The sequence below is a fragment of the Cynocephalus volans genome, chromosome 7, assembly GCF_027409185.1.
Source record: "Cynocephalus volans isolate mCynVol1 chromosome 7, mCynVol1.pri, whole genome shotgun sequence".
NCBI classification, from domain to species: Eukaryota; Metazoa; Chordata; class Mammalia; order Dermoptera; family Cynocephalidae; genus Cynocephalus; species Cynocephalus volans.
Window position 1 is genome coordinate 64,123,968 of NC_084466.1, and position 17,370 is coordinate 64,141,337.

Genomic DNA, 17,370 nt, shown 5'->3' on the forward strand with positions numbered 1-17,370 from the left:
CCCAGCTCAGCCAATCAGAGTCCTTCCTCAGAGGTTTTCGAAATTGGATCTTAAAGAAGTTTTATGTTTTCTTTAGTTGTGAGGTAGATCTATAAGCTTGTGACCTAAACTGCTGGTAGGCCTAAACCCTAATGTACGGAGAAGTCTAAGAGAAAAGAGTTGACACACAGATAAGAAGCAGCTAGGAGAGTCTTTGTTCCTGTCTCTGATTCCACTTAACCCCAAGGGCTGCTCTAGTCCTGTCCACATTCAAAAAGCATTCCCTTATCTCACAATTTTTTTTTTTTTTACCCTTCCAAAGCTGTTTGCTGGTATAGTGAAATAAACTTATAAACACATTTTAAAATGAAAATTAAAATACACGTTGTTGGCCAAAAGGGAGGGCATACAATTTAAATAGTGAGGGAAATTCCACTCACATTTAACTCTAGGAGAAAGCAGAGCTAGATAATATTTATCAGATCTTCTCCTCAGTGCACTCCAGTGCTATTGGCCTTTCTTAGAGTAAGTGTCTTCTCAAACTGAGTGTGACTCTAGTGTTCAAAGAGACGGATCTTTCAATCAACATGATTCCAGGCTGGCCAGTTAGCTCAGTTGGTTAGAGCACCGTGTTATAACATTGGGGTCAAGGGTTGGGATCCCCATACTATCTATCCATAAAAAAAAAAAAAGAATAAAACACGATTTCTAAATGTAAGCTTGTTACTTTGTCTGGTGTTCAACTGAAGAAACAGCCATCATTTTCACAATCTTGGGGAAGTCAGTAGTTTTGCATTATAAAGGCATCCTTCTAAAGGCATTTCAAAAATAATTGTTAACTTTCCTAAATTTTCTTCTTATCCATCAGCTCCCAAAGAAGAAGCAACTCCATTGTACCTGTTTTATGCTATTTATTACAACATTGCAAATAGTAAATTGTTTGTTTTAGCCTCTCTTCTGGGTTATGAACTCATTTTCTGGTAAGGTTAACTTAAGAAACATCTTAAGAAACATCTTAAGAAACATGTTAGTGTGCTCATGCCAGCCCCACACACAAGCAGTGGATTGGCAGCAAAGTTACCAAGATGAATATGTTACTGGGGGGCACTCAGCTCCTGGTTGAGGCTCCCCCATATCTGTTCCCAAACCCAGGTCTGAGTGCCTGCCCCCAGACAAACATAAACTACTGCAACCGTCAAATGTTGGTGAAAATGGAGGTCAGCTTTTATTCAGGAATACTGGTGACCTGAGGAGACACATTGGGCTACCCCATCTCCCACAGTAAACCTGAGGGAGAATGGCCAGACTAAAGCCATCTCAAAAACTCAGATTTACTGAGGGGTTTTTAAAGAGGGGCTGAGGGCATGGAACGTGGGAAATGAAAAAGCAGGAGGGAGGGAGATGTGAGCTGTGGGGGCTCCGTGCAAGGAGTCAGGTGCAAGTTCTCCCCAAGGCTCTGTCTGGTTCCTGCTCTTGTCCTGGCTGTTATCTCAGGGTCCTGCTGGAGGGGTGGAATCAGCATAGGTCTACTGATGTCGTCTTTGGTTTCCCAGGCTCTGGATAGTATGCTCCTCTTTGCAAGTCTGCAGTTCCAGACTGACTGGAAAACAACTATACATTTATGTAAATAATGCCATCTTGCCCCATAACCAAGGTTCAAAATAGCAAATAACCACGGGAAAAGGGGGAACTCAGAGAAATGCAAAGAACAAAAAACAAAAACAAAACCATGTTCTTTTACAATCTTTTAGAGGCCGTGTGGCTTTAGGTCCCAACAGGGCTTCAGCTTTGCTCTCTCCAACAGCTTTTCACCCCTTCTTAGGAAACCTGGTGGTCCTTCACTCCTAGGAGGTCACCATATTGATGCTAAACTTAGTGCAGACACCAAATCAGCACAGTGCACTGCAGCCCAGAACTGGGCTCAAGCGATCCTCCAGCCTCAGCCTCCTGAGTAGCTGGGACTACAGGCTCACACCACCACTAGATTCCTGTCCCCAAGGAGTTTATAATCTAGGATAGTAGCTCTCAAATGTGGCTGCAAACTGGAATCATCTGGGAAAATTCTGATTTGATTGACCTGGGATTGGTCAGGGACATCAAAAATTTTAGCTGCCTGGATGATTTGATTGTGCAGTCAAAGTTGAGAAAGGTTGATCTGGTAGAAGGAAAAAACTATGGAAACCAGAAAGAGAAGTACCCTCCCAGAGAGTCTCAACCCTGCACGTTAGAATTACTTAAAAAAACAGAACTTTAAAAAATGATCTTTCCCGACCCAGAATAATGGACTCAGAATCCCAGCTCTGCAGGACTTTAGGTACACATTTTTAAAAGCTCCCCAGGTGACTCTGGGGCTCTGTGATGGTTAACAACCATCGGAACCCCCCTAGGGAGTTCTAATGAGGGAAGGCTTTCTAAAAGGGGCAACAGTTGAGTGGAGACTTGGAAAGAACACATGAAAAATGCAGGCAAAGAAGGTGATCAAGCCTTGTCATTCGACTTTACTTCTCAGAATGCCCACACAGGCCCTGGAACATTGTCATTACTCAAGAAGCTTTTGTTAAATAAATGTTCAGGACGTAAATGATCACTGGAGTTATGTATGCAGAAGGATCTGTATTAGTTTGCTAGTGCTGCTGTTAAGGGAAATATTTTTCCCGGTCAGGGAATCAAGATGTTAAGGGAAATCGAAGAGTTATGAGAGCTACATCCGGGTTCTTGGTGTCTCGAACAAAGAATTGGATGAGACAGCCAGAGGTGAAAAGCAAAGGACAGTTTTATTTAGGAAAGCGAGTTAGCAAAGCAAGAACACACTCCAGAGAGGAGGGAGCCGGCTGGAGTGAGAGAGGGGCTCAGGAGCCGCGACAGGTACATCCCCAAGGGTTTAAGTCCTTTTAGCTGGATTCGTGCGGTTTGGTCACTGGTTGAGCCCTGAGTGTAGTCTCTGTTGATTGGCACCCTAGCTGGTGGGAGCTCATTGGTCCAACCAAGTGGTGCCCAACGAGGGGGCAGAGCTCCCTGTCTGGAATTGTCTTTATCTCCTGTGGCTGCTTTTGCACATGTACTTGCCTCTGTCTGATTTTCCCACTTGCAGATAACCAGATTTCCTCCTCCTGCTCTTGTCTCTATCTAACTTTCTTGCTTCACTCTCATAAAGTATCACAAACTGGGTGGCTTAAAAGAGTTCTGTCACAGTTCTGGAGGCTGGAAGTCTAAAATCCAGGTGTTGGGCAGGGTTGGTTTCTTTTTGGAGGCTCTGAGGGAGAATCTGCTCCATGACTCGCTCCTAGAGTCTGGTGGCTGCAGGCAATCCTTGGTGTTCCTTGGCTTTAGACGTATCACTCCAATCTCTGTCTGTCATCACATGCATGACCTTCCTCTCTGGTGTGTGTTTCCGTGTTCAAATTTTTGTCTTCTAATAAGGGCACCAGTCATTGGATTAGGCCACCCTAATCCAGTCTGACCTCAACTTGATTACATCAATGAAGACCCTATTTCCAAATAAGGTCACGTTCACAGGTAGCTGGGGTTAGGACTTAAACATGAATTGGGGAGGGTGTGTGGGGGGGCACAATTCAACCTACAACAGCTTCCAAAAAGAGTAGGAGAAGCCAGTGACCACAGGATGGAGAGAGATGGGCAGGGGAGGGGTCCTGAACTTGTTGGAGTGAGCAGTGCTGAAGCCATGTTGGCACCTAAAGCCACATGAGCTGTAAGCAAATTTTAAAAGGACAGTTTTTTTCTTGGTGTGCATTTCTCTGAGTTCCCTCTTTTCCCATGGTTATTTGCTATTTTGAACCTTGGTCATGGGTCAAGATGACATTATTTACATAAATGTAAAGTTGTTTTCCAGCCAGCCTGAAGCTGCAAGCATGCAGACCCTGGGAAACCAGGGAAGACGTGAGTAAAGCTGTGCTGATTCCACCCCTCCACAGGATCGTGAGATAACATCAAGGACAGGAGCAGAAACCAGACAGTCTTGGTGAGACTTTGCACCTGTCTCCTTGCACAAAGGCCTCACTGCTCACGTCCCCTCCCTCTTGCTTTTCATTTCCCATATTCCATTCTCTCAGCCCTCTATTTAAAAACCCCTCAGTAAATCTGAGTCTGAGATGGATTTAGCTTAGCCATTGTCCTTCAGGTTTACCACGAGGGATGAGTTAGCCTCTCCTTAGGTCACTGGTATTCCTGAATAAAAACCGAGTTCCATTTTCACTAACAATAGACATTCGAGTGGTTTGTGTTTTTGAAAGGTGGCAGGCAGCTGGACCTGTGCCCTGTAACAAACTCATCCTAGCCTCGTCTGTCCCTGCTCTCACTGTATCTATTTGCTTGAGTGTCTTTGAAACATTTTTCATCATATGAACCTGTAGTTTTTGTATGACTCCTCCATACATACCACATCACTGAGTTGTTATGTTAAACACTTCTCATTTTTAGTGAAAAATAAGAAATACAATGATACTTCAAAAGCTTCATAGAGGGCCAGCCCGTGGCTCACTTGGGAGAGTGTGGTGCTGATAACACCAAGGCCACGGGTTCGGATCCCTATATAGAGATGGCCGGTTAGCTCACTTGGGAGAGCGTGGTGCTGACAACACCAAGTCAAGGGTTAAGATCCCCTTACCGGTCGTCTTTAAAAAAAAAAAAACAACAACAACAAAACACCTCATAGAAAGGTTTGTAATATCTTTTAATTCTATTTTTCTATGAATTTTTTGAAATACCTTCATATTCTCTAAACCAATTCATGAGACATCGTTCTTCCATCCAAGTTACCCAGTAAACTTCTATTGATTTTATTCCTAGCTTAGCATTATTTATTTATTTTTGCATCTGGGTACAGGGATCACACTCTGGACCTTGGTGTATCAGCACCACAATAACTGAGCTAACCAGCCAGCCTTTTAGCTTTGATGAAAGCAGGACATGTGCTCCTGCACACTCATAGACACAGGACATTCGGTGCTAAAACTGGGGTGGCCCCAGGCAAACCAGGACACATAGTCGCCTTATCTGTTGCTCACTTTGCCTGTCTCTCCTTACCTGCCTCCCTGTCTTCTGTCTGGGCGTGCCCTGCTAGAAGAGGATAAAAGCACATGTGTCATAGTTAAAGCTTCGCTAAAAGACCGTGAGAAATTCCAGCTGATTTTTATCCAGCCTTAATATCTATATATTATTCAAGAAACAATGTGGCTCTATGATTTGGTAAAATTCAGAAGAAATATGGCATTCTGTAAAGCCCCTCCTAACTGCTCATACTGGGTGTGAAATGGGAAAATAATAAACTTTAAAATGCTGTAATTCAGATATAGAGTGATGCTATTTTGAATATGTGACCTTGGTCTTTACACAAATTTGGAGCATTCCCTTATAGCCAAAAGCCTCTGAGCACAGTCTATATTCACCGTCCCCCTGGACTTAACTTCTGACACCTCCCTCCTACAACCCCTACCCCCGACCACTGCAGTCTGGCTTGTGTCCCCACACCTGCAATGCAGAATCTTTCTGGGGATTGTTAGAGTATTCTGATGGTTAGATTTCACGGAGAACACCTAGTAGAATGGCTAAAATAAAAAGACTGACCACACCAAGTGCTGGTGAAGATGTGGAAGAACTGGAACTCTTGAACTCTGCTGGTTAGAATGTAAAATGGCACAACCATGTTGAAAAACAGTTTGGCAGTTTCTTATGAAGTTGAGCATACATGTGTCATATGATCCAGCCATTTTTACTTCTAGGTATTTATCCAAGAGAAAAAGAAAACATATGTCTCAGTCAGTTTTGACTGCTATAGTAAAGTACCACAGACTGGGTGGCTTAAACAGCAAATATTTATTTCTCATAATTATATCACCTCAAGGTCAAGGTGCCAGAAAATTCAGTGTTTGGGGAGGGCCTGCATTCTGGTTCATAGTCAGCTGCCTCTGTTGCTTCTACTGTGTCCTCACATGATGGTAAGAGAGCAACAAGCTCTCTGGGGTCCCTCACATAAGGGGTATAATGGCACTAATCCACCCTCATGACCTAAATACCTCCCAAAGGCCCCACCTCCTAATACCGTCCCCTTGGGGGTGAGGATCTCAACAATTTGGGGGGACACAAACATTCAGTCCATCGCACAAATGTTTGTAAAAAGACACAAACACAAATGTTCAAAGAAATTTTATTAGTAACAGTCAAAACCTGGAAACAGTCCATGAATGGATAAATAAACTGTTATAACCGTACAATGAAATATCACTTACAAAACCAAACCAAAACAAAAAACAAATGAGCTATTTTATATGCTCCGACATGGATGCATCTCAATCTCAAAATAGTAAAACCAAGTGAAAGTGAAAGAAGCCAGACAGGAAAAGAGTACATACCATATGATTCCATTTATATAAAATTCTAGAAAATACAAACTAACCTATAGTGACAGGAAGCAGATCTGCAGTTGCCTGGGAAGGAGGGTTAGGGGGAAGTGGGAAGAAGGGCTTACAAAGCAGCAGAAGGAAACTTTTGGGGTAACAGAGGAACTCTTTATCTTGATTTTGGTGACGGTTTTAGGGTGTGCACATCCCCAAACTTATCAAACTGTGCATTTAAATATGAGTATTTAAATATCTTTAAATTATTATTTTTTTCTTTTTTGGCAGCTGGCTGGTGTGGGGATCCGAACCCTTGACCTTGGTATTATAACGTGCTCTCACCAACTGAGTTAACTGGCCAGCCCCTAAATATCTTATGTATGTCAAGCATACTGCAATAAAGATGTTTTTTTTAAAGTCCTGTATACACTGTCATCTCAGCCATCACCATGCCATCCAGACTGAGGAAGACCCAGAGACTAAGGGGCCACATGAGCCATGGCCACGGCCATATCGACAAGCACCAGAAACACTGGGAGGCCAGGGTAATGCTGGTAGCATGCATCATCACAGGATCAACTTCAACAAACATCACCCAGATGACTTTGGGAAAGTTGGTATGAGGCATCACCACTTAAAGAGAAACCAGAGTTTCTGCCCAACTGTCAACCTTGATAAATTGTGGACCTTGGTCAGTGAACAGACACGGGTAAATGCTGCTAAAAACAAGACTGAGCCACTCCAGTCACTGCTGTGGTGTGATCCAGCTACTATAAAGTTCTGGGGAAGGAAAAGCTCCCAGAGCAGCCTGTCATGGTGAAAGCCAAGTTCTTCAGCAGAAGAGCTGAGGAGAAGATTAAGGGTGTAGGGGCCTGTGTCCTGGTGGCTCGACACTACATGGAGGGAGGTTCATCAAATGCCAACAAATGGCTTTTCAAAAAAACCCAAAAAAACAAACAAAAAAACCCCATACACAGTTAAGTCCTACATTTACTTGATTTATCTACAGTGTTTGGGAAAACTGGCACGTTCTTCCCCTTTGAAATGCTCCTCTCCCCTGGCTTCCAGGACCCAACTCCCTTGAGTCTTTTCCTGCCACACCATATGTGTTAGTCCATTTTTGGTGTTGCTGTAACAGAATACCTGAGACTGGATAATTTATAAAGAACAGAGGTTTATTTGGCTCACAATTCTGGGACAGCTGCATCTGGCACGGGCCTCAGGCTGCTTCTACTCATAGCGGAAAGTGGCAGGGAGCCGGCGGGTACAAGCAGATCACATGACGAGAGGAAGCGAGAGAGAGAGAGAGAGAGAGAGAGAGAGAGGAGATGCCAGGGTCTCTTAAACTACCATTTCTCACGAGAACTAACAGAGCGAGAACTCACTCACTACCCCCACCCCCCAGGGAGAGCATGAATCCATTCATGAGGGATCTGCTCCCATGACCCAAACCGTTCCCAACACTGCCAAGTCGTGGATCAGATTTCCACATAAGTTCTGTGGGGGACAACACGTCCAAACTCTATCACCATAAAAGCAGTGAGAGGTTACAGTGGTAGCTGTAGAGATGAGATGAGAGTTCCATCTTTGTATTTTAAGCAGATAGGCCCACTGGTCTATCATCATCTTGAGCAGCCACAATAATCACAGAAAAGCAGGCAAACTTCCAATCAGCCTGCAAATCCGAATGTCTCAATAAATACTTTTGTATTTCCTAGTTCCTGTGAGATTTGAAAGGGGGACAGGTTAGTGCGTTTGGGGATATGTGGTATTTTCCCACATGTAAATGACTACCCGCATAGCATAAGTAATAACTGTAAGGAAAGACAAAAGATTCTAAGAACTAGCTGTCAATTAACCCAAGGGGTTTCCAGTTGCTCCTCAAACCTGCAGAAGTAACGAGCTGATGCCCAGTTGTCCACAGGAGCACATTGGCTTTTCGCCCATTGTTAGGACAAAGCTAGGGCAGAGGGTGGGACCTGGCTGGACTTCAGCCTCCTTAGATACAGTGAGGACAGACATCTCTGGCTTGACCCAGGCCCCCATCTTCACCCCATTCATGAAAGAAGAGCAGCCTTTTTACAGGTCTCATCAATCCTACAGCTGCTCACACCAAGAGCATAAAGAAACGGCAAGTCGCTCTGCTTTCAAGAAGATCCTTTGCCTTACTAGACAATGATTGAGTAACTTTTATGAGATCTGTTGCTAACTTATTTTTAGTTTTCCCAATAGTTACCCAAATAGGTTATGACATATGCTTATTTAATAAGACACTACACATGGTTTGAATTTCTTAAGAGAGGAAATCTCGCAGATTGTGGATCTGTGGTTTTACCAGGACTCTGAAGTGCAAAGCCAGGGAATACCAGTCCAAGTTTCTGTCTGAACACCCTGAGTCACAACCATTAATCCTGCAGGAGTCACATGCTTAGGCATGGACAAGCACCTGTTTTGAGATTCCTCTGTTTTACTAAACTCAGGGTTGTCCTCAGTAACCATCAGATTTGGTTACTGGGATATTATGTATATTTTGGTTTTCATCCATGGTTTCTGGCTTGTTGTTCTAAACTTCCCCTGCTTTTCTGTTTTGGAGCCGGCCATAAAGAAATCCTCTGACCTACCTTAGCAGATTATAGGTCCTAAGACCCCCATTTGAGAAGGGGTCTTGCTCCATACCCAGGAGGAAGAAATACTGTACAGAGAGGTTGAGAAGTACCTGAACAATGAGGCCTTGCTGGGTCCCCCGCCGAGTGTGTTAGTGTTAGATCAGGCCCTTTTTGTCCAATCACATTTCCACACGGTTGTCCATGCCTCAATCCTACCTGTGTAATGAAGCTTCTGTATAAACCCAAGAGCACATGGTTTGAGGAGCCTCCCAACAGCTGTACACGTGGAGGTCCCTGAAGGGTGGTTCACCCAGGGAGGGCATGGAAGCTCTGCGCCCCTTCCCCCATTCCTTGCCCTATGTGTCTCTTTACTCATTTTTATGTCTCTCACTTATCCTTTGTAATACCCTTTGAAATAAATTGGTCAATGTTTATGTTTATGTAATCTCCTTTATAATAAACCGGTCAATGTTTCCCTGAGTTCTGGGAGCCACTCAAGCAAATTAATTGAACCTAAAGAGGGAAGAGGGGGTTGTGGGAACCCCAATTGATAGCCAGTCAGTCAGAAGCACAGGTAAAATAACCTGGGGGGGGTAGTCTTGTGGGAGCCCCACTGTGGGATCTGACACTACCTCCAGGTAAATAGTTTCAGAATTAAATTGAAGGGTGCCCAGCTGGTGCATGCTGGAAAATTGCTTGCTTGATGTGCAGGTGAAACCCCACACATTTGGTCACAGAAGTTGGTCTTCTGTGTTGTTGATTACAGCTGAGTAAAAGCGGAGGAAAAAGTGTATGTTTTTCCTCACTCAGTTAATAACAAACTTAATTTTTAGTTTGTAGTCTTTCCAGGAAGCTTTTAGTTGAGTTTCTCTTTCAAATGGTATCAAAAGGGTTGGTGCTTATAAGACTCTCCCTTACCTCAAAAATCTCACTACAAATTTGCTTGTTGACTGCCTCCAGATAGAGATTTAATCCCTCGCTCTGGAAGAATGGCTTTCCTTTTAGCTTCTGGAAAAAAACCAAACACTGTCTGATGGGGCCATTGCCTAAGGACAGGCAAGTTCCACCTGATTAGGAGAGTGTATATATAAAGACAAAGGAGAAATCCCACTGCATACAACCAAGACAAGTAGAAGCCACGAGCTCAGGAAGCTGTGATTACTATTGGCCCCTCTTAGATACAGAAGCCATTTGGCCAGAGGGCAATATTAGTTCCCTAATCCACCAAGGGATATTTGTATCATGAATTGGTATGGAAAGAGATGAGAGATCAGAGAAATAAAACCATTTACAGGGAGATAAAAGTAATCAAAGAAATCAATGCCCCTAAGACCCCGTTCCCTTTTGGGGTGGGTGTGTTTAGAGAACAGCTGCCTCTGACAAGCAAATAGGCAGGCAGGGCCTCCTTTGTCTGTATTGACAAGAGCTTTAGCCAGTTACTGAAAGAGCTGCTTGCCTGGAGCCCCTGAACTTCAGAAATGTGACAGAAAGGCTTACCTGGAGTGCTCATTTCTTAACTTTGAAACCAAGAGAGAGAAGGACAAGATAGTCCTGTTGGTACATATGGCATAGGAGGTAAGATAAACTTTATTTTAAAGAGATCATCCATCAAAGACTGTAGCTAATATAAAGAAAAATAAAATATTGTACAGTGAATTTCACCAATGTAGACAGTCCAATCTAGGTAAGTGAAATCATTCTTGGACTAACAATGATGGCACAGGAACTCATTGAATTCTCTCAACACACGCAGTTTTGATCTATGTTATATATGAAGAAATTTAGACAGAGAGGAGTCAATTGCCCAGGTCATAGAACTGGTAAATGCAGAGCATGGATTCAAACGCAGCCCCCAGTAACTCCAGATTCCTCCATAATTCTCCCAAAGCTCTGTGGGGCCATGGGAGTGTGGTTAGTGGTTTTGTTCACTTGTTTTTATTCTGTGGGGGGGTTGGGGGGTGTTGTTTAGTTTAGCTTAGTTGGGGACTGGGCTTGGGGATATCTAGTTAGTGAGAATTGTTTATAGTATCTAAATGATATTTTACTATTTACTGATATTTTAATATTTAATATTAAAATGATATTTTAATAATACTGAAATATTTTGTGTATGTGTGTGCACAGAGAGCCAGATGTCAGGTTCAGGAGTAGAGCTCCATGCACCACGTAATGAACAGAGTGTGGAATTGGGAGCCAGGGGCCCGCGTGCCGATCCCGGCTGCATGTGACTTAGAGTAGGCATAATCTTTCTGAGCTCGTTTTCTTTATCAATACATGGAGTCCTATCCTGCTCACATCTTCACATGAGGGGAATAAGGCAGTGCTTTTAACTCTCTTTAATTTTCAATCACATTAAGGGCTTGGTTTGGATTAAAGCTTTCCGAAGTGCATAGAGGGGCCATGGAAAATGCACGTTTTCATCCCATATAGGTCTAGGGGATCTGCAGGCAGCATGGAAGTGCGGCGGCCTTTATAGTCTCTGTACCAAATAGCAGGTCACTGAGAGCAAAAGGGAGAAGGATCTTGGGGTCCCGGAGACAAATTCTAGTTCTCACCTGTTCTTTGCTTCCATTGTGGTTTTCTGCCTTGCTCTTCAATTTACAGGAATTCAATCAACACGTACAGCACCTCTGTGCTAGCACTGGGTGAACGGGAGCAAGCAGTGTAGTTACTTCCTCAAGCTGCAAACTCCCTGCTCAAGGAACATGGGCACTAATGAAGGAGTCAGACAAATACGCAGCCTGGTGCAGTGAGTTGTCAGCCATCATAGAAGACGAGGCGGAGGCAGAGGCATCGAGGAAGAAGCAGACGGTCTTATTTTTAACCCAGAAAATGTTTTATCAAGGAAATGATGCTTAAGTAGTCTTGAAAGATGAGCGGCTGGCCTTCTGGGGTTCATGAGGACATGAGGATGGGGAGGGAGTGAGAGAAGAGAGACTGGAGAGAGACACGGGCTAGATCATGAAGGTCCTTATATGACACATGGACTTGACCTGCCAGGACTGTGGAATTGGAAAAGGGTTTTAATTTCTGATCTCATTTATTTTAACTCTCTTTCTTCAAAATACATATACCCAGGCTATGAACAGAGAAATTACAACCAACCTGACTACATCTTTGACAGGTAGAATATTGTGATTTAAATTGTTAAAAGAGACACGGCCAGCATTAGAATCAATGAGTCTCAAGGAAGCAATCTTCTTCAGAGAGAAGCAAGATGCTATTTAGTAGATAAAAATTTCCCAGGACCACAAATGCTCTCATTGCCTTTCTTTTTTAAAAATGGAAGGCCACAAGAGGGCGCCAGACATCACCTTTCTTGCTTAAGAAAGCAAGGCACCTGAGCCTTGCATGGTACAAAATAAGGAAGGGAACTAGCTGTCATTGTTTAATGTCTGTCTTTGTTCTCTAATAAAACCAGAGGCACGCATCTTCAAATTATTTTGCATAAATGCGAGTATTGATTTATTTTCCAAACTCCAAATCTGGGTTTAACAAAACAAAACAATATAATACATTAAGTATTACTTTTTGCTGTTGGATTCAGGCCCTGTATCCAAGGACTGATGAATCAAATAATGAATCTTCCAGACCATCCTTTTCTTGACACTTGTCTTCCAGGCTGAGTGGCTTATGCCTGCTCATTTATTGATTCATTCATTTAACAAACATTTCTTCAGGTTTGACTATGTGCTCAGGAAGTTGCTAGGTGTTGAAATACAAAGATAAAGGGACATTGATCTTGCTCTCAAGGAGCTTATTTTCTGGGGAGAGTCAAACAGAAACAGAGCTGGCCAGTTAGCTCAGGTGGTTAGAGTGCAGCCTTATACCACCAAGGTCAAGGGTTTGAATCCCCATGCAGGACAGCTGCCAAAAACAAAAACAAAAAAACCCCAAAAGAACCCCCAAAACATGTAGTCATTGCTCTAAGAAAAATATTTCAATGTTATGGGAGTGCCGGGGAAGGACCCTAAGTCTCCTTTTCTTTTTTTTTTTATTGTGGTAAAATATATGAGGGTATTTCAAAAAGCTCATGGAAAAATAAAATTAAAAGATAATGCAAACCTTTCCATGAACGTTTTGAAATACCCTCATACATAACATAAAATTTTCCATTTAAGCCATTTTAAGTGTACTAGTTCATTAAGTATATTCACAGTGTTGTGCACCCATCACCACAATCCATCTCCAGAGCTTTCTTATCATTTCAAACTGAAAGTCTGTACCCATTAAATAATAACTCTATAGGCACTCCAGCCCCCAGCCCCTGGCAACCACCCTTCAACTTTCTGTCTCTACGAATGTGACTACTCTAGGTACCTCAGGGAAGTGGAATAATAGAGTATTTGTCCTTTTGTGTCTGGCTTATTTCACTCAGCATAATGTCTTCAATGTTGATTCATGTTGTAGCATGTGTCCACATTTCCTTCCTTTTTAAGGTTAAATAAAATTCCATTGCATGCATGTGGCAAAACTCTTTTGAAGTGGCTGTTTCTGACCCCACCAACTGCACAACGGGGAGAAAGAAAGCCCTGGCAGAGCAAACTTGCCCGCTTTTCTTCTCTCTGGATTCAGGGCAGCCAGTTTAGAACTTGGCGTTCAGAGGGCCTAGCTACTTTTGCTAGGGCAGCTAATCCGCTTCATAAGATACAGTTTAGTTCCTACTGTCTTAGTATGTTCAGGTCATCATAACAGCTACCACAAACTGGGGGGCTTATAAACAACAGAAATTTATTGCTCACACTTCTGGAGGCTGGGATGTCCAAGATCAAGGCACCAGCAGATTCGGTGTCTGGTGAGGACCCATCTCCAAGTTCAATGCTGGTGCCTACTGGCTGTGTCCTCACATGGTGGCAGGAGTGAGCTAGCTCTCTGGGGTCTATTTTATAAGGACACGAATCTTCTTCATGAGGCCTCTATTTCAATGACTAATCACCTCCCAAAGTCCCCTTCTCCTAAAACCATTACCTTGGGGATGAGGATTTTAACATATGGGTTTTGTGGGGACACGTGCAGACTATAACACCCACCCATAAAATAGCCCTTAGTTCTTCTTGTTTGTTAAGCAGGATTCTTTTCTCTTTCCCTCATGAGTAAGAACACAGGACAGGGAAGACCAAGAGGATGAAGGCTCACTGCTTCCTTTTCCTTCTTTACCAGAGACAGCAACAAAATGAGAGTCCATGAGTAAAAAAGGTTGTGTGTTCAGGGTGTTTAGAACCTGACTATTCCATTCACACAGTTTATCAGAGACCAGAAAATCAAGTATGGAAAATATGGTCTTAATTGCTACCATGCGAAATTGCTCAGTGATGTGGTTGTGAGAAATTAGATTTCTGCAAGAAGGAGAAAACAAAGCCAGTTTGTTCAAATACAATTTATGCCTTACTCAAATGTAGACTAGAGGCATGTAGGTGATCATTGGCTCAACACATTGCTGTTGGAAACCAGGCAAGAAATATACTGACTTTGAGAGCATTTGCCAAAACTACTCACAATAAAATAATATGGTTTCATTTTCAAAGTGCCCAAATGTGAGACTTCCTTGAATGTTCCCAATGCCCAAATCCCTGCTCTGCTTGAAGACTTCCTGGAGGTACAGAGTGAACGGCAGACTTGGGGTTCACTGCGAGGCTAAAGAATCTCACATTAAGAATAAAGGACACCATTGACACAAGGCTCTACTTTTCCCCTGATTGAGATAGACTAGTAACATAGAGTTTCATCTTAACACACTCACAATGCATAAAGCCTAAATAAATTAGGTGGGTTGGATAGAAAACAGACAGAAAGGCTTTTGCTCCCCTTTCTTGAAGCTGGTTTTGTGGGCTTTGAAGCCCCCAGGAATTGGTGTGGTTAGGTGGGTGTGCAGGCTCTGGAATCTGACAGCCTGGTCTAACTCCCAGTTCAGCCTTTCCTAGATGTGCAGCCTTGGGCCAGCCAGTGAAATTCTCTCAGGTTTAGTTTTCTGTGAGATGGAGATAATAATAGTATCTCTATCACAGGGCTGTATGAGAATTAAATGATAAATATAAAGAATATAAAAAGCCCCTGGCATGATCATATTGTTGTTGCAATTATTTGTAGATGGCTCTAGGATTGGATCTTCTTTCTCTTAGCCCACTCATCTCTGAGCAGATACATAAGGGAGGCAGCACGCTATAGAAAGAACAAACCAGGGGACACAGCATCAGTCATTACATGACTTGGAGAAATCATCGCATTTCTCATCTCAAAGCTTAGTTCGATCACCTCTATTATGATGATAAAGTAGCTATGAACTTCACTCCACAAACTTGGTTGTACTAGGCACTTTTATTTTTCTAAAGCTAAGTTAGCTCTGACCCCGGCCCTCCTGGGAGGCAGAAAATATAGTCTTAGTCTTGCTGATAGTCTCCCCTTCCCCCAGGAACATTTGAGAAAGGGTCCTGGAGCTTTAGTCCACTCACTGTGCTGGTGCGAAGTCCTTTGTCATCCGAGGTGAATTTATGAAGTCGTGTGCTTAGGGGAGGGTGGTTAATGGAACACTCAGAAAATTCCACTTTGCTCACTGCTCCTTTCAGTGCAAATGGACAATTTTGGAGACCTTTAAAGAAGCACTCTGGTCTTCAGCAAAGTAGGCAGGAGGTGGAGGTGGAGACTAATGGAGAATAGCCAGACACCCGGAACGGTTCTTCTGTCTTCCCTTTACCTATTCATTTATTGACCGCTTGCCGTCCCCTCCCTCCCGAGCACACTCGAGTGTCTCCTTGCTCTCACCTTTCCTCTCTGGCTTCCTCACTGGCCCCTCTTCCTCCACTGTCCTTGGGTCTCTGCTCTTCCCCACGGTCAAGTCTCCAAGTTTTAGCCACACGCCTGGACCTGGTAGAGGGAACCGTACGAGACCTTTCCCAAAATGGCTAATAATAATAATATAATTTATTGAGTATTTTTATATATTGATCACGGTGTTAGGTGCCTACACACATAATTTCATTTAATCTTTTTAACAACTCTGTATGGTAAATACTATTATGACAGGTCTTCAAAAAGTTCACAGAAAATGCACATTAATAAAAAACCATGCATGGATTGCAAAATTTTTCTGCACGCAAATAAACTCGTACTAATTTATTATAACATGTCTGAACAGAATTGAGTTTAAATCACTAAGAAGAATGAGACATCAGTGTGAAAAAAGTCTCTATTACAGCCACACTAATTCTGCTAAAATTGAAGCAAGAACAAACATCCAATTTATGGTGAAGCTTATTTAGAAGAATGGTGAAATTATGGATGCTTTACAAAAAGTGTATGGGGACAATGTCCCAAAGAGATCAGAAGTTTACAAATAGATAACTTGTTTTGTTTGTTTGTTTTTGGCAGCCTGGCCAGTACAGGGATCTGAAGGATAACTCATTTTAAGAAAGGAAGAGATGATGTTGAAGATAAAGCCTGTAGCAGCAAACCATCCACATAAATTTGCAAGGAAAAATTTCATCTTGTTTGTGCTCTAATTGAAGAGGACCAATGAGTGACAGCAGAAGCAAGAGCCAGCACCACAGACATCTCAGCTGAAGCTACACAGTTCTGACTGAGAGATTACATACAGTTGAACGAACTTTCTGCTCCATGCATGCCAAAACTGTTGTGCCCAGATCAGCAGCAGACAAGAGCAGTGCTTTCCATGGAAATTCTAAACAAGTGGGATCAAGATCCTGAAGCATTTCTTCAGCAGAACGGTAATGAAACACGCCTTTACCAGTGCTATCCCAAAGACAAAGCACAATCAAAGCTACGACTACCGGCAGGCCTAAGTGGTCCAGACAAAGCAAAAGTGGACCAGTCAAGAGCACAGGTCATGGCACCAGTTTTTTGGGATGCTCAAAGCACTTTGCTTGTTGACTTTCAAGAGGGCCAAAGAACAGTAACATCTGCTTATTATGAGAGTGTTTGAAGAAAGTTAGCCAAAGCTTTAGCAGAAAAACACCCAGGAAATCTTCCCCAGAGAGTCCTGCTCCATCACGACAATGCTCCTGCTCATTCCTCTCATCAAACAAGGACAGTCTGAGAGAGTTTTGATGGGAAATCATTAGGCATCCACCTGCCAGTCCTGATTTGGCTCCTTCTGACTTCTTGTTTCCCAATCTTAAAAAATCTTTAAAGGGCACCCATTTTTCTTCAGTTAATAAAGTAAAAAAGACTGCATTGACATGGTTAAATTCCCAGGACCTTCAGTTCTTTAGGGATGGACTAAATGGCTGATATCATTGCTTACAAAAGTATCTTGAACTTGATGGAGATTATGTTGAGAAATAAAGTTTATATTTTTTATTTTTATCTTTTAATTCCATTTTTCCACAAATTTTTTGAAGTCCCCTTGTATTATTGCTATGTCACAGAAAGCAAACTGAAATCCACTGGCTTGATATTCCATGGGCTTGAACTACTAC